Here is an 18380-nt window from a genome sequence, read left to right on the forward strand (position 1 = left end):
GTAATGATAAACTAAACTAAATAGGAACAATTGTGATATATGGCAATATTATGATAATAATACTGTACAACAGAACAAGAGGTAACCAACTTTTTGGGGCCCATTTGCAAAAGAGCTAGATCTGTCAGTTATTATCTGATCCCATCCAAAGGCTTGGACTAACAAATAATATATTAAAAGAATCAGAAATTAAGCTAGTATAGAAAAAACATCATAGCAAGTATTCTATCAGGTACTTTCTGGAGAGCAGAAAGGATAGGGTATAAATTTAATAAACAATAATCATGCTAAGATAATGGAATGAGTCTTACTGTATTTACCTGAAAAAGACTCATTCCATTGCTGATCCACAGTGCCCCTCCCAATTGGCTAGTCACTTCTCAGGTAGTGGGACAGACAGAAAGGCTCCTTCCACTGGCCTGCTTTGACACATTTGTACTTTTTGTGCCATCTGCTCTAAGTTTTTCCAATCAATAACTAAGGGAAGGATCTAAATATAATAAAATTAAAATCCGCCTCTGTACCCAATTATCTCTGGTTAACAAATGCCAGCAAAATAATACAAAAAGCTATGTGTACATATTTTATATTTTTTTAATGAAGCTTTCTACAGAGATATTCTTTTCTTATGCAATTCTTTGAGTATTTTTATACTGAATAGCAAATCTAACATTTTCCTATGAACATTGCCAAACCCAGTACCAGTGTCAGGAATTTCACATGCAGAAACTAAGTCTTACCCTTCAGAAGCCAAACATTTTCACATCGTACAATTCTACTACTAGCCAAGTACATATGCTCATCTTGCTGTGCACTCTAAGCCGATTGCCTCATCTATATATTGAATAATTACTCAGCCTCCAAAATAGAGCAATTCATCAAAAGGCTCTGAGTTGAAGTTTACAACTGCTGGAACTTCCAAAAAGAAGTCTGCGAACATCTGGATATTAAATTTCAGAGAACTCATTTAGCCTCAAAAGTTGCAAATTCTCTTCAGTACTTTACAGCAGATATGTCTGAACTTTCTAATCACACAAGTTTTATAGGCACTTTTCAATTCACAGAAACATCTCAGGAGATGGCTCAGCTAATATACGTAGGAAGAGTATTCAGTGTAGCATGCAGTATGATCCCTGAATCAGAATATGCAGTAATAACATAGTGCTTTTCACAAAGAAAATTAGATTAAAAAATAAAAGGACTGGAACATACAAATAACTGACTGACTTGCCTGGAAGCAAGTCTTGAAAGGAATGAAACTGTGCCAACTGTGTGTTTCCTGTTTCTGTCTCCAGTTCAAACATTTCTGGTTTAAAAACAGACATTACTGCACTTAATAATAGGCTGCTATTGGGCAAATTTGTTCTCTGCTGCTATCAAGTGGCACTGTACTGATGTCAGTTGGACACAAGCCATTCAGTCTATCCTTTTCCTGTGTATACAGAGAGCAAAATATGTCCAGAAATGGTGTATCCCAAATCCAACTAATGTAGACATTTTGCTTCTACTTATTAATATTAATAATAAGTTTTAATTAACAATATAAAAACTTTTTCCCCACCAAGGGATAGCCACATCAACATAAAACATTCATTAGAAAATACTGTTTTGCAAAGGAAATGAATGTTTCTGCTAAATTGTCCAGTAAGTTAAGCTGTGATCTGTCCCCATCCACATCTGATAGCAGCCAGTAATATAAGCACATCGATACCTAAAGAGAAGTATCTCCCAAGTTTGTTTAAAATATAACAAGAGAACAATTTTAATGTGAATAATAATCCTTCATAACTTTTAAACCGAGTTCCAAAACATACACCAGTCTGCATGTTGTGGTGGGCAGCATTATATTTTGTTTTTCCATATGTAAACATGCAACTACAACACCTATTGTTTCAGCCAGTCAAACTCCATGAAGTTGGACCTCTATTTCTCATTTTCATTCTGTATGGTTTAGAATAACTAAAAACTGTTATTCCATTACATTGCTTTAGAAAAAATGGTCACTAAGCATTTTAAAAACCTTGTACAGCCCATATCACTAACAGTATGAACACAGTAGGTGAACTGCCCTGAGACTGCCGCGTATAGGGTGGTATATAAATTCAATAAATAATAATAGCATGACAATTAAAATTAACAGCTTAAGTTAGAGATAAAATATCTTATAAAGCTTGAAATATTCAAAAACCTCAGACTTCTTATGCTATATTCTGTTTGTAGTGCATGCAGAAAATGAATAGGCAAACAAATAGGTTGTAAGGTTTTTATAATTATTTTCATAGCGCTGTCAATGTGCATAGTACTTTTCAAAGTGGAAGCAAAGAAAGATCTCTTCCTCGAGGAACTAACAGTGCAGTCCTAGGCAATATACTCACAAGCCCCACTAGTTCAATGAAACTTTGTCCCAGGTATGTCACATATAGTTTGCTGCCTTACAAACTAGGTTTCTTTTGGGTAAGTGGGTAAGGAAGACAAAGAGAGAAAGAGAGCAGTGTGGAGGGTCGTCGTATTAAGTTGACATGTTCAATCCCCCTGCCTTTATTTGTCTCCCCACAAAGCTGAAGTACCACATGCCAAGCCAGTATGGTGCTGTGGTTAGAGTATTGGCCTAAGACCAGGGAGACCAGGATTCAAAACCCCACTCAACCATGAAGCTCACTGAGTGACCTTGGAACAGTCACTGCCTGTCAGGCTAACCTACTTCACAGGGTTGTTGGCATCCATCTATCTCAGTAGACAATGGAGTGTGCCTCCAGGGATGAAGTCAAACTGCTGTGTTAGCAGCACTGAAGTGATCTTCTCAGAGCACAAGCCTGGGCAGTGTGTATGGAGGTCTTGGATTGGCAACAAGACACCTCCTCCCCTGCCTTGCTGATGTGGTCCAAAGGAAAGCAGAGCAACACATTTGGCACCAGCTCGGCTGCAGGAGTTGCTGGAAGGAGGCACCATCCAACCATCTTAGGGACTCCACTCCAGATTTGTGTAGGGTTTACTTCTTAGCCTTTTGTTCTTCTGAAGTTATCCCACAAGGCCACGGAGGTTTAGGATCAGTGTTTTCCTTCTCCTAGATGGGCTACCTTCCCAGGGTGACAAACGCCATCTGCCCCTCACTTCCCTCTACAGAGAGTGCAGAAACTGCCTTATTGACCATTGGACCCACTATTGGTATTGTCTGCTCAATCTGCCAGAGACTGTCTTCATAAACAGGAGAAGCCCAAGGGTGTGAGATCCATTAGCTACCCTCACCTGGTTTGATGGGATTAAAGAAGGGGCAGAACTATGTGCGCTACCTTGAGCTCCTTGGATAAAAGGTGGGGTATAAATGCAATAAATAAGTAAAAATAATACCACTAACTATTCAAGCTAACTATTCTTTGTTGCTTTACTATTACTGCATTTCTATTTGTAAGTGGTGCAGTGGTTAGACTATTAGACTAGGACAGGGGAAATCAGGGCTCAAACCCCTAAGCCGTGAAACTAACTTGGGCCAGTCACAGTCTCTCAGCCTTACCTACCTCACTGAGTTGGTGTGATAGATAGATAAGAACATTCAGGGCTAAGTAGTTTCAAAAGCAGCAACTAAGCTTAAAATATAGCTTTCATATAAGTTGTGTGTATGCCAACCCTAATTTCTTAAAATCAAAAGCATCTGTAGGAGTCTGAAATCTTATTTGAAGAATCAGATTTGGGAGAAGAGAAGAGTCTGTTTAATATTTGTTGTTTTTGCACTTAGCATTGTCCTCAGGCTACCCAGGAATTCTAAATGAACTGATGGGGATGCAAGAACCCCATCCCACCCCAAGTTTAAGCAGTGCATAATAGCTAGGATAAAAAGGTAAAGGTAAATGACCCCTGACAGTTAAGTTCAGTCGTGAATGACTCTGGGGATGCAGCACTCATCTTGTTTTACTGACCAAGGGAGCTGATGTTTGTCCGCAGACAGTTTTTCCAGGTCATGTGGCCAGCATGACTAAGCAGCTTCTGGCGAAATCAGAGCAATGCACAGAAATGCCATTTACCTTCCGACCAGAGTGGTACATATTTATCTACTTGCACTTTGACGTGCTTTCGAACTGCTAGGTTGGCAGGAGCTGGGACCGAGCAATGGCAACTCACCCCGTCGCGGGGAATCGAACTGCCGACCTTCTGCTTGGCAAGCCCTAGGCTCAGTGGTTTAGACCACAGGAAAGAGCTATTTTAGGGATGCCCAAAGTCTTGGGCATCCCCAGTGGGATTGCAATTTTTTAATTATTATTTAGACCCTTATACCATATCACATTTTTTTTTTAAAGTCCCCCTAGTTTTGAAAACACTGGGCTAAATAACAGGGAATAGGTTTCACTGTTGAGGAAACAGTAAATATGAGCAACTTCAAAGGTATTGGAAGTTTGTTATGGCTGTACTGTTTCTTGATTAGTGTTCTGGATAGACTTAGCTACACTGAAATCATAAATGGTTGAAATTACTGTACTGTCACTCTAAAATGTTCCTTCTATCATCTAATTTCAGGTATTCATGTGTGGTAATTTGGTATAATTTCACTGTATGCATTTCCTGATCTTACTTTACAGCAAATATATTTTGTATTTATGTCAATTACATACAGTAAACACAAGGGAAACACTATGGATCTAATAAGCCAGACAACACAACACAAACAGCTCAGGTGGATAACATAATAAGTATTTATGTAGCTACAAGGAAATATAAACAGATGTCATGGAGATTAGCTTCTGCAATTAGCAGAATACAACATGTAATAAATCAATAAAGCATTACTCTATCCCACTCAGCACCTCCTATCTGCTTCCCCCAACCTCCTCAACTTATAAACCTAGTTCCACAAACTTGACATCAATAAAGGCTCCTACATTCATATCACCAATGTGTTTTCTTTAGATTTCACATGCAAAGAAAAGAGGAACAATGTATAATAAAAAGATACTTGACTATTGAGTCCTGGCCTCCTTGACACATAAGCTTTTGATAAACCTCTCACACTTTCCCCAGGCAATCCTTATGTTTGAGAAAAGATTAAAACCTCCACTTATCCATACTATTTGAGCACCACGGCAGGGAAAGAATACCATAAGATGACTAAACAACAACAACAATGCAAGTGCAGAAGATGGCCAGTGTCAATATAGAATTGCATGAATCTACACTCTTTATAAACAACAGACTTCAAAATTTTCCCATTTTGCCAATTCTAAATCCCATTTTTTTAAAAAAACATTCCCAGCACATCTGGAAGAACATGTCTACCCTACCACATGTTTCCTACACTTTGGGATGGTAGATCTCAAGTAACCTGAGCTCTGATATGGGGTCACATGAAAAATATATTAATGGGTTATATTGATAGATTGGCAAAAGACTTCTGCTCCTCTTTTTGTTATGCTAAAAAGTATAAAGGTCTTTTGAACAAATAAAGTTTTTTAGGTAGTTAATGAATTACTCCCCCATATTTCCAAATTCCAATAAATTAGGTTAAATATGAGAACCCATTCCAGAAATGAAAGGTAAATGAATGGGTGACTTGGCAAATATGAGGTCTGTCTTTTCTCCCTAACCACACCAACACATCCAAAGGCAAAGAGTCAACTGCAGATTGTTGAATCAACTTCTAATAAATCTGCAATTAAGGGTAATGCCAAGCAGCATATTGAGCCAAAAAAAGGAACATCAAGATCCCACACAGCCACAGACCTTTAGAACTTACTTCTATGTAGTCTGATTTATTTTTTTTACCAGCACAGACAAAATAGCTAACCAAGCACTACTACTTTGTTAAGGCTTTTCCTGACAACTTAAGGGCAAGGAAAAAACCTCAGCAACACGTGTACTTACTATTACGTACAATCCATGCCAGCAGATTTTTTTTTCAAAGGCCAGTGCTTCAAATCCCTTCTGACATAGTGTATAATGGGCTATAGTTCAACTGATAAAGTTCTTGCCAATTAGCATACACTCCCAGCTGTTATCATGATTTATCATACCACGAAATAAGGTATAAACCTTGTGCATTGGCCTGATCCAGCAAGCTCTTCTTTTGTTCTTATATTCAAACAATTCTTTCTTACTTTTGAAGTAGTAACATTTATTACTACTGATTTACTAAAGGCTACTTTATAATTAGAGATACTTTTGAATTTGTCAAATTCAACATTCAAAGTAAGGGAGGTTGCACATGTATATCAGAAACATCTATGTGCATATTTGAGCTTATTTTGAACCCTTCAATTTAAGGCACAGGGCAGAGGAACAGAAGGCACCCATGTCTGTTATCTTTGTTAAGCTCAAACCATGGGTTTGTTGTTGCCATCGCCATAGCTCTGGGTATACCATACCTATGGAAGTTTTGGTAAAATTTCTTCTGTACAGGCATATATTCCTGGTCTCTCTATTCCACTAAGTTAAAGGTCTTCTCCGCATCCACCAACACCATTCCCAGTGGACATCTGGCATGGGAGAGACTGCCCGATTTGAAGCAACCTGTTTGGGAGGCTTTATGTGCTACAAAATCTCCAACTGGATCAGTTGTTGTTACCCCTCGACACAATTTTGCTAATTTGCACTATTTGAGGGCTAGCTGCTATCTGGTTGCAACATTGTCCCATTTGGAAAGCCAAATAATCCTTCATTTATTTGAACTTGCCTGAAGTAATTTTACCACTTCTGGTGCTCCATCCAGGCATTTGGGTTTAAATTAAAGTTCTGAAGTTATCTGTTCTTAAGCATCTATCTTGTTTGATAGTATAGTTATATCCTTACTCCAATATTCTGTATTTAAGACCTACCTATTCATCTGTGCATTGACAGCCTTTGTTTGAGTGGCTATAATTCTGTAAGTACAATTTATATTTTCCTCTTTAGGCTTGTTTGCTATGGGCAGAAGAGACACATAGCATAGTAAAAAGAAGAAAGGACAATTCCACTCAAAGTCTCTTGAATGGAAAGAGACTAGAAAGAGAGCAACTTTAAGTGAGAATTCAGCAGGCAGCACCAGCAAACTGCATTGACACACCAGGGTTGCAACTATTTAAGAGCTACACACTGAAATCCTTATCCGGAAGCAATCCCCACTGGGCACATTGATACTTAATACCAAGAAAACACACACAGGATTGTACCGCCATATAACTGAAAGGTGGGGGCATAAGAACCCACAGAGCATCTTACAATTACAGATTGCTGTGGGGGGTTGGGGTTAAACATTAACACATCCCCAAAAACAAAACCACGCAGCAGAACAATAGTAAGGCCATAGCACTACAATAGCAAAGCCATATAAAAACATTGCCGGAAATTAAAAGCTCAGAATAAGAGGAGGGAGTCAAGTATAATTAAGGAAACATCCCTAGGAAGGGGACTTCTCAAGTCAGGGCGCCACCACAAACAAGGCTTTCACTAGGTGACCTTAACAGATCTGAAACAACCCTGGGTACTGAAACCATCCCTTCCCTGGCTGGCATAACACAATCAGAAAGCATGGTCTGAGGACGACCACCCACCACCTTCTAGGGGGTTAAGCGAGACGAGGTACCGCCAGCGCCTAGGCGGGAGAACTGGACGTCGCGTGTATTCCGCCTTGGGTTGCGCAGCGGGGGAAAGGCGGCATCCAAAAGTTGGGAAGTAAATCCCAATATCGAGCAGCTAGCCACGTTCTCGGCGCTGACTGCTCCCTCAGCCTCCCAGCCAAAGCAAACCCTTCCTATAAAACCCTCCCTCCCGCCTCCGCCTTTCCCTCAGCCCCGCTGCTGCCGACGCCTTTCTGGCCACCTCACGAAAGCAAAAGGGCTCATCCTTCTCCCTCAGCTCCAGGGCGGCGGGTGCCTCACCGTCATCGTGGCTCGGCGAACGCAGCAAAACCAACCAGAAAAGAAAGCTTAGAGGCGGCGGTGTGTCCGTGACCGTTAAAAGTTACGCCAGCCGCCTGCCACCGGCTGCTGCTGCTGCTGCCGCCACCGCTGCGCGAGGCTCCCATCCAGCCCCACAGCGGCTCCTCCGCCTTCGCCAGCCAACCAGCCCACCCGCCGCCTCTCTTTCTGCCCCGCAGCTCCCTCTCGTAGCCTAGGCAACCACCCGCCGCTCCACCTCCCTCTCCGCGCTGGGAAGCACGGGCCAATCGCAGGCCGTCACGCCACGTGACCCTCCCGGGAGGCGGCAACGCTTAAAACTCGAGGCGGACGCAGTGACGGTTGAGGGGAAAGAGCCGTTGGGGCCTTCCCTCAGCGCCTGTTCCCCCACGCGCCGCTTGGCAAGAGGAGGGAGTTTTAATAGCCGGGTATGTGGTGGGGTATGATTTCTATTGAGTGCGGCTGATAAGGGTCCCCTGCTCTCTCTCTCTCCGCACCCCCGCCCACGAAATTAAAAGGCAAAGGGGACGGAGCGGGGAGCCGTTTCTGTGCTGTGGGCTGTCGCCACCCGTCACCCCTTGCCTACCTCTTTTATATTCGGTATTTCTGATCTTGCAACGCAGCCTTGCGAATTTCATTTCGCAAAGGTCACCTTCCTGGGGCAGGTGATAAGTAAAAGCAATATAAAGATATAATTCCTGCCGCAATGACAGTCCTATGTAAATGCACCTGAGAGTAAGCACCATTGTATACAGAGTCAGATTTACTTCTGAGTAGTGCTGCAGGAAGGGATGGGATGCCTGTTTCTTCTCTCACTGCTACCTCACCCCCTCCAGTTTTATCTATTTATGCTAGTTGAAAGACAGCTGGTGCAAATCATGCCAGTGTAAACAGACAAAAAGGGACATGTGGATGGTGGGATTATTATTATTATTAATTGAATTTATATACAACCCTATACCCTGACGTCTCAGGGCACTTAATGGAATAAAATCAAAATATAAAACCACAAAATACATCATCAAAATAAAAACAACAACCCTAATAACCCCCCAGTACCCAAAACCATATTTTAAAAGGGCATAGGATCACCACAACATTTAAAGTAAGACAATTAACAAAGCCACTGGTTGGAAGGACCTAGATCTCAAAAATGTCTTCAGGAATATTTATGGCAACCAAATTGGCTGGATGCTTTTCTGATACAGTTAAGCTGCATCATAAATGTTTACTGGTTCTTCCTGTGGTGCTTGGGATAACCTAACTACCAAAAATGCAGGTGTAACTAGAATTCACCATATAGGAGACAATGGAAAGGAACAAAATGAAAGTCCACATTGCACCCGCTCTACAAACTCTGAATAGTTAGGATGCAAGTGAATTTACACAGGTGATACTGGCATATCTGCCTGGTTGACATTGCTGTATAAGACTTGCATAGGATTGTGCTGTAATATATTTAAACTGAAAATGCACCTGGGACCACCAGTACAACTGCTGTGCTTTGAACAAGAGTATTGCTGCTGCTGCATGTATCGTTAAAGCTAGTGAACTAACCACAGTGCACAAATAAAGGGCCATCTACAAAGTTTTTGTGCTAGTGCAAATTTGCATTTGGATTTCTAGGACAGAAAAGCCATCACTGACTCTCTTTGGTAATATTAGGTCTTTCATTGTGGAGTAGCAAAGAGAACTTGACTCCGATTGCCGTGTTGTTTTCTATCAATCTTTGGGATTAAAGTGTCAGTCACTTGCTACTACTGAAATACCTTGCATATGCCCAACTCTTCATGTGATGCAGTGGTTTTCAGAGATTCTACCTTCAGGAAATTCTTTTCATTTCAACTTGTTTCTTAGGGAAAGCTATGTGCTTGCTATGTAACCCCTGCAGAAGACAATGTATCCTTGAACACAACTCTTGCCTTCAACCCTCCCAATTCCTATTGGACATTCTATTTACCCTATGTGAATGAAGAATGTACCCTAGATAGAACATACATATTATTCCATAGGCTTCATTTCAAAGGTCGCTCAGGGTTCTCTGAGTGTTTTGCATATTCAGATCCATTTAAGGCACCCACTCTTACTTCAGACCAGACCTTCTGATGTGATTACTTCAAGGCTTCTCTGTCAATTTCTGTACTCTGAAGACATGAGCTACATGTTACATTTGGCATTTGCACAGGTGAGGCCTGAATCAACTATAATTGCACCGAATATGGGTTTCATCTCCCACATTAACAGTTTGGTCCTCTGCAGATTTTCCATTGCACTACTCTAAGAGACAAGGTGCGCTAGAGGTGTACCTTTTTAGAGGGAAATAACATGAAGAACTCTCAGAAGCAGTGACAACCATTGCTTGCCTAATCCCTGCAGCCATCCTATGGAAGCAGCAGCTGTTTCTACCAGGAAACATTGGATGTTCCCTTCTGTTGGTGTGGTGCGTTCTTGGCTACATGAGTAAGGGCTAGTCACCCATGAGCTTAGGAAATAGGGAATGATTCCTTGAGATTCTAAAAAGTATATTGATAGACCAGTGGATTTGATAGTCCTATATGAGTTATAGAAAACAAACCAGCTCTTTGTTATATCTGTTGAAGAGTTCAGTGTAACAGCAAAGCTTACTCGCCTGTTATTGTTCCACTTTATTGCCTAATTTTAATCACTTGTGGAAAAGCAAGAATGATCTATTTGAGATGTTAACTGAACTGACCCTTATGAGAAAGCAGAAGTATATGGAATATTATCTGTGTAGCTCAATGACAGAGACAGCTCTAAACGTTAGAGTCTAAAGACAGATCTGTACTTGTTATGACAGCTGTTGGAAACTGATGTCAATATTATATTACAGAGTGTTTTAGTAATCTTTACTTCTACTAGTCCTAAAATATGTTTATGGTGTTATTTGAGACAGTTTGATTGTAGGAAGGAATCAATAATTGCTCCCATCTGTTGAGTAAATAAATAGTATATGTACATGTGGCTTTTGAAGTCAGTTTTGTTGAAAACATTGTGCAAAGGATTAAAGAATGTTTGTGTAGTGCTTTGGAAGTCTAAAGTATTATAAGTGCCAGGTATTATTATTAAATCCTGTATGAATCAGGCCCATGAAAGACTAAACCACCAGCGGGTTTTTTAAAGTGGCAGAATGCTGCACTGTGTTTTTTTATGTTATGCATTTGCTTTTTACATTGCTTCTGGTTATTCTGCCTACATATCTAGTTATTTATACCTTTCACATTTGTATCCTGCACCTTGTGGAGTTCTAAGTATACAGTGACTTTATTTAAACCATTTGTAGTCCGCCTTTCATTATCAAATGCTCAAGGCAGCTGACAACAAAATCAAACCACAATTAAAAATATCAGTTAGAAGCAACACAAAACCCCCTCCAATAATACCAACAGCAATGGTAAAAAATATTCCATAGCAGTAGGTTAAAACTAATACAATAAAGCCACCATATAAAAACCAAATTCTTCGTTAAACTGAAGTTTTGCGGTTGTTCATGTTGTTAGTTTCCATAAGGCCAGTGGCAGGTGGGGATAGGGTAAGACATATTTTCCACAGGAGGGAATTCCAGATTTTCAGGGGCAGCCATGAAAAAGTCCTCTTCCTCTCCCAACCAAGCATTTTAGGGGATGCTGGGACCACAGGAGGGCTTTGAATATGATCTCAACAGACTGGCAGAATTTATACCATTTTGTTTTCTTCTTACAACTCATGTGATTTCACAGCTAGTTACCCATCCAAGCACTGAACAGACCCAGGCCTGCTTAGCTTCAGCAAGATGGTGGGCTCATGTTCTTTTAGATCTGGAGCAACTTTTGTCTCCAGACCCAGTTCAAAGTGCTTGACATAAGGCATTTCCTGGCTTGGGATCAGGGTACCTGAAGGACTACCTGTCCAGCATATTGGCATAACTGAACCTTAAGATATTGTTTTGGGGTTTTTTGGGATGCACTGTAGGGTGAAGTGTGACAGAGGCCTTCTATTTACAGATAGGTAGCCGCGTTAGTAATCTTTACTTCATGGCCACTGGTCCCATCACCTCCTGGCAAATAGAAGGGGAAGAAATGGAGGTAGTGAGAGATTTTACTTTCTTGGGCTCAATGATCACTGCAGATGGTGACAGCAGCCACGAAATTAAAAGACGCCTGCTTCTTGGGAGAAGGGCAATGACAGGCCTAGACAGCATCTTGAGAAGTAGAGACATCACCTTGCCAACAAAGGTTCGTATAGTTAAAGCTATGGTTTTCCCAGTAGTGATGTATGGAAGTGAGAGCTGGACCATAAAGAAGGCTGATCGCCGAAGAATTGATGCTTTTGAATTATGGTGCTGGAGGAGACTCTTGAGAGTCCCATGGACTGCAAGAAGATCAAACCTCTCCATACTGAAGGAAATCAACCCTGAGTGCTCACTGGAAGGACAGATTGTGAAGCTGAGGCTCCAGTACTTTGGCTACCTCATGAGAAGAGAAGACTCCCTGGAGAAGACCCTGATGTTGGGAAAGATGGAGGGCACAAGGAGAAGGGGACGGCAGAGGACGAGATGGTTGGATAGTGTTTTCGAGGTTACCAGCATGAGTTTGACCAAACTGCGGGAGGCAGTGGAGGACAGAGGTGCCTGGCGTTCTCTGGTCCATGGGGTCACGAAGAGTCGGACACGACTAAACGACTAAACAACAACAAGCCGCGTTGGTCTGCCATAGTCAAAACAAAAAAAAAATCCTTCCAGTAGCACCTTAAAGACCAACTAAGTTAGTTCTTGGTATGAGCTTTCGTGTGCATGCACACTTCTTCAGATACCAAGGCCTTCTATGGCCTTCTCAGAAGTGACAAATCCCCAGTTATAAGCTTTCCTAGCTTGCTATCAAGTTGGGTATAGGCTTATTTTCCCAGGCTTTAAATCTGTTCTTAATTTTGATTTATTTTAACTGGTTTACGTTTTTTAAGTTGTTCTTATATGTTGACACCAACCGGAGTTTTTCCCCTAATAATTAATTGTCACACAGGAGGTTTTTTGTTTTGTTTTTTAAAAAACAAACAAACGCAAGATTGTGACTGGTGATGGAAGAATAATTCTAGAGTGGGTTCTAGAATTTTGCTGGAACTCTGTTTAGCTACCAGTACAAATGTTTTTGGTGGCTGTGGTGAGATTATTACTTGGTGTGTGAAAGTTATAGGTATCAATTCAATGGACAAGTTCACTTATGCCTATTGAAATCAATAGAAAGGAGTGCCTAACTTTGTATTAGATTGTGTCTGGTATGTTTCCAGAGTGACTGTGTTTCTAGAATGTGAAATATTGGAAGGGATATTAATTGCAGCAAAGACAGGGCATGCTTATTTCACACCTGGCTTCTTAGATTGTCCACCTGTTTAATATATCTTCAGAAATTCAAGTGTAATTTATTATAAAATGAGGGCATCCCGCTGACATGACCTAATGACAATTTACTACATTTTCATTTTAAAAATTCCATGCCACCTGTATTTCAAGAGAGGAAAATATGGCATATAAAATTGTTTGCCATTAATGGTCACTATATTAACATGTGGTTGCACTAACCTAGTTATCAATATTGCTGATGTGCCGAGAGTTAAAGAATTTGATAATCCACCACTATCTTCTAAAGATACCGAATAAATTAAAACTGATGACAGGAATTTTGGCTATTTTAAATAGTCCTTTTAAAGTGAAAAGTTGTTGAAGGAAGAAAAAACGGAGCAAGAGACCTCTATTAGATAAAATTAGAAGTCTTTGAAATATTTATACAATAGCCTACAGACCCAAAAGAAGAGGTTGTGAGAAAAAGTTGCTAGACATATACTCTTAGACAAATCTTATAACAGTCAATTAGGGCAGATTATTGATTACTGATGTAAAATTAAACCCTAGAAAAGCTCGATACTGTATGTATTGCCCTGATAATAGCCAAAATTAGCCTTGTGGAAAAATAGATTTCATGAATGGATTGTGGGTGGGTGGATTGAAAATGAGTTGGTAATAACAAGTGACTCCAATAGGTTAGTAAATAAGAAAAAAGATCCCAGAGGCACTGAATTTATCACAGCACATCTTCTGTAACTGATTATACTGTTGCTCCAATAAACAATTTAGTAAAATTAAGAGAGCAATATTTATGTTGATCACAATGTGCCTGTAATAATAAAATTAGTGTAGGAAGAAAAAAAAAGTTTTTTTGGAATTTTCGGAGATTGAATACTGATCTGTTATAAAATAAGGATATAAAAGAAATTGAAATGGGGAAATAAACTTGTTCTAAAAAGAAAATAAGTTGGGTAACTGTACAGAATCTGTTTAAAGTCTCATGAGAGTCATGTTTTTAAGTTGTAGCTCTAAAAGCAGGAAGAAAAGACATTTAAAATATTGACAGACATTACATTAGGGTTCTTAAACAACTATCTGGAGACCTAAATTGATCCCAGTTTACTGTATGGGATGAGTTCTTTAAAATTCTCATCTATCTGGTTTTCATGCATGCAGAGCACCAGCAATTGAGGACCATATTCTCAGAAAGTCTTCTATTTAAGTTAATAAAACAACTAATATTCTTCAAAGTATATAAATGTTTAGCCAGAGGTCATGGTATAGATTATCAGTCCTAAAAAATATGGTCATGATCTCATGTTGAGAGGCTGGGTTTTCAAACATAACATCCCAAACCCTTTAACAGATGTTCAAGACTAAAATATGTTAAGAGCAGTTAATCCTCAGTTAGCATGTTTTAGGTATTAGCTGCTTTTCTTTTTAAGCAGGAGTTAGTGATCTGCTTTATATTTCATTTCTTTTACTCCCATGTTGAAAAATACTGGGATTTGTTAATTCTCTTTATTTAAAAAAACCCACACCCTGAAATTGTTTGAAGTATGCAGTGTCTGATTAAGATACGGAGATATGAATAAGCATATAATATAGCCTACATTGTTTTTCCTGTTTAAACTTCAAAAAAGGATAGAGTGGATTTTTAAAAGTGATCATCAAATGAAAGGTAGTAGATAAAATAAATAAAGTGTGTGTTAGTCTTATTTACAAATAAAAGTAACATTTATTATATTCTTTTTATGATCAGCAGGCCCTTGGTCTGTAATCCTAAACATAGGGAGAAAGGCCTATTGGATGCAGTGGGATTTACTGAGTAATGCTTAGGATTGTGCTGTTACTACTAAAACGTAAAGCTTCTAATGAATATATAAACATGGCCATAAATTGCCATGATAATTATGCATTGCCTCCCAGAGATATGCATGGGTTGTTTCTTGAATGGATAGGATTGCCACTGTGGACATTGATTTTGTGCCAATGCAAGTGTTAGCCCATTGAGTGCTTCCAGCATCTCCATCTATACATGGAGCTGTCTTGACAATGTAGTCAGTTGGAGAACCTGACCTGGAGAACACACAGACACATGGATTGAAGCCAGAGTCTTCAATGCTACGACAAGATACAACATATAATAACTTCTCAGAAGTGCATCATTGAGTTCAACAGGACTTACTCCCAGGTAAATGCGTAAGCATGCTTATTAGAGAAGAAGCTACACTGAATTCTGTGGGACTTCATTCAGAGTAAACATGCAAAGTTAGAGTAGTTGTGCTCTTTATTTAACACATACAGTTTATAGTTCAGTGTTTTCACTTCAAGGACAACTCCATTTTTTAAACACATTTGCTTAGAGGTGAGCCCCCCGATTTCAATGGAACCCTAAGAGTATATAGCGTGAGGGTAACTAGGCATGGAGTTACAAGTACAGATCATGATCCTCAAATAATTTCAATACACATTCAATTTATTTTCTGAAATTGTGAGAATGCATACGTGTAAAGATCTCAGCTGCTTATGTACTCACTAAGCGAACCTGAACAACTCTTAAGATTTACATATGTAACTTTTTTATGTATTCCAACTGTGTATTGAAAAACACCGTGTACCAAGAACACTAGTTACTATCAGTGCTTTCAATTTCTTTTCTGAACCATGTTTTGAGGTTTATTCTTATTAAAATATCACACAATAAATTCCCCCAACAAGGCTGTTGTTAAAATATTTCCTACATTCAACCATATGCCTTTCTCAAACTGTAATTATCTGCATGGCTGTTTAATATCATTTATTCAACTTTCAAGCTAGCTTTTGTTCCATTAAAAAAAATCAAAACCGACAGCCTGTCAATACATTGTAAGATTAAAATGAAATAAAAAATACAGTACCTGATGTATGCCGTTGTTTATCCAATAGCCACCCTTTCTGCAACTGAATTTCACTCTGCCAGAGCTTCTGCATTAAATGCCTTCATCTCCTTAAAAAAAAAAAGTATGTCAGCACAAGCCCAGGCAAAATTCAAATCCAGGAAAATAAAATTAAGCACGCAGATCAAAGGGAGACGAGCAGTGCCTGTAATCTGATCAGTGATCTGTTGCCATACATCAAAGGCAGTGCTTGGGAGACTGGAGAGAAAGAACTTTCTTTATAGCAGGTAGTTGTGCTCCATTCTCTGCCTTTCTCTTGTCTCAAATACGGTTAATAAAAAGTCATCGCTCTAAGCCCACCTACCCTCCTTTTTTGTTGTGAGGAGGGGAAAAACATGATTCTTGGAGCTGAATGGCTGGATCTGTAGTCCTCTCTCTCTCTCTCTCTCTCTCTCTCTCTCTCTCTCTCTCTCTCTCTCTCTCTCTCTTCTTTTTGTTCCCAAGCTGTGCTCGTTGTGGATTGTGTGTTGGAAGCTTTCCCCAGTGCCAGCGGGTTCCGCTTTATGCCTTTCATCTTGCTGAGCTGATCCCATGACATCATTCAATGCTGTGGGACTGGTTGGAGAGCTATAATACAGCCTGTGGGGAAACACAGCTGAACTGCAACAAGAGTCTGTGCAGTTTTTAATTGAGTTAGCTGTCGTAAACAGTGCAAGAATGTCCTTCAAAAGTTTCTGTTATTTGGAATTTTCATATGAAGTCACGAAAGAGGCAGTGCGTTTTACATGTCCTTGTGTAATAAAGTTATCAGATAATCTTCAAGTAAGGGTATCTTCCAGCATTGTGATTGACCAAAATCAAAATTTCCCACACGGGCTTAAATGATAAACTTGTAGGATGATTTGTAACAGCTGCCAATAAATTACCATTGAAACCACCAAAAGAAAGAACAGATTCCCACACTCAATTCCAGTACCAAAGAGGCTTTAGAGAAAAATGTCCTAATAAGTCTACAAATTTTTAAGCAACTTGAATTCAGTTGGACACCAGTGTGTTCTGAATGGGGGGAGGAAAAACATAGTCCAAGCCTGTGCACGTTTACTCAGAAGTTAGTTCCGCTGATTTAAATGGGACTTTCTGATAAGTAAATCTGCATACTCTCACAGGATTAATGTGAACTGCATGAACTATGACAGTAAGAGGGAGCCTTTGGAGACAATTGCATTGCTTTGCTCATCATGGCTACTGGTACCTTGTGCAACACTGTTAAGTACTTCTGTATCCCTTAATCTGTTCTTCTTTCTTCTGGTCTTGCTGGATGCTGATTTCTTTCCTCTGTTGTCTGGAGTAGAAATTGCACACCTCTTCCTTTGCATCAGGAGTGGTGCATTGATGGGAAAATACTAATATGCTTATGAGTAAGCACAGGGACAGGAGGCACATGTCGTCACCAAAGTTACTCAAAGGTCCACCTTCTCAACCACCAACACCACCACCACACACCTGTGCCCATTTTTCATTACTGGGGGAAATAAATTATGTGAGCAATGCACCTCTACTCACAAAGTGGACATGTGAGGGTCTAGATTAACCTTGCACAACCTAATCCCCCCCCAGATGTGTTGGACTACAACTCCCATCAACCAAGCCAGTACAACTGGGCTAGCTGTGGTGAATGGGAGTCGTAGACCAAAACACCCAGAAGGAACCAAGTTGGAGAAGGCTGATCCAGGTAAACAAAGCATTGTCATTAGCAAGGCACAGGTCCTGGTACAAATCTATGGTCCTGTTGACTAGGTGATTTGAATGTGGGACCCTCTTCACTGAACTGCAATCCGTGTCATCTTGTAAGTAGGAGAACAAAAGACCAAGAGCTAGAAGCTGGAAAGAGACAGAGGCTAAACCTTGCCCCCCCAAAAAAACAACAACAACAGTGGGGAGCAAGCAAGATCTGTTAGTTAGTTAGTTAGTTAGTTAGTTAGTTAGTTAGTTAGTTAATTCGGTCAGGCCTTCCATCTTATGCTTACATTATATATGTGTGTAAATAAAGCCATATATCCTAAAGATGCCCCAGTCTCCAGTGACCTTTATTCCAAGGAAATCAAACCCTGAGTAAGTGCTGGCAACCCTGGAATCTCTCACAGCTCAGGGATTGGGGTGCATGCAACAATACTATATCTTGGAATCACTCAATGAAAGTGACTGGCAATAGATTCAGGACAGACATAAGCAAGTACTTCTTTACTCAACACGTAATGACTTTATGGAATTTGCTGCCACAAAATGTGATGATGGCCACTGGCGTAG

General features: G+C 40.0%; 1 protein-coding gene across 6 annotated transcripts in view; it reads right to left on the reverse strand.

Annotated features, from left to right (window-relative positions):
* Positions 1-16551, reverse strand: part of TNFRSF19 (TNF receptor superfamily member 19) — a 54411-nt gene extending 37860 nt beyond the window's left edge. The window contains exons 1-3 of one of the 6 annotated variants that reach the window (XM_081909409.1): positions 16438-16551; positions 16095-16183; positions 9629-9733 (exon numbers count right to left, since the gene is read on the reverse strand). The gene's annotated coding sequence lies outside the window, so the exon portion shown is untranslated. Of the gene's footprint in view, positions 1-7841; positions 7888-9628; positions 9734-16094; positions 16393-16437 lie in introns of those variants that run through there. The other 5 variants (XM_081909407.1, XM_081909408.1, XM_081909411.1 and 2 more) reach the window with 5 other exon arrangements.
* Between the last annotated feature and the right edge of the window lie 1829 nt (positions 16552-18380).

This window comes from Podarcis melisellensis (genome assembly GCF_964234715.1).
Source record: "Podarcis melisellensis genome assembly, chromosome: 4".
Classification (NCBI taxonomy): Eukaryota; Metazoa; Chordata; class Lepidosauria; order Squamata; family Lacertidae; genus Podarcis; species Podarcis melisellensis.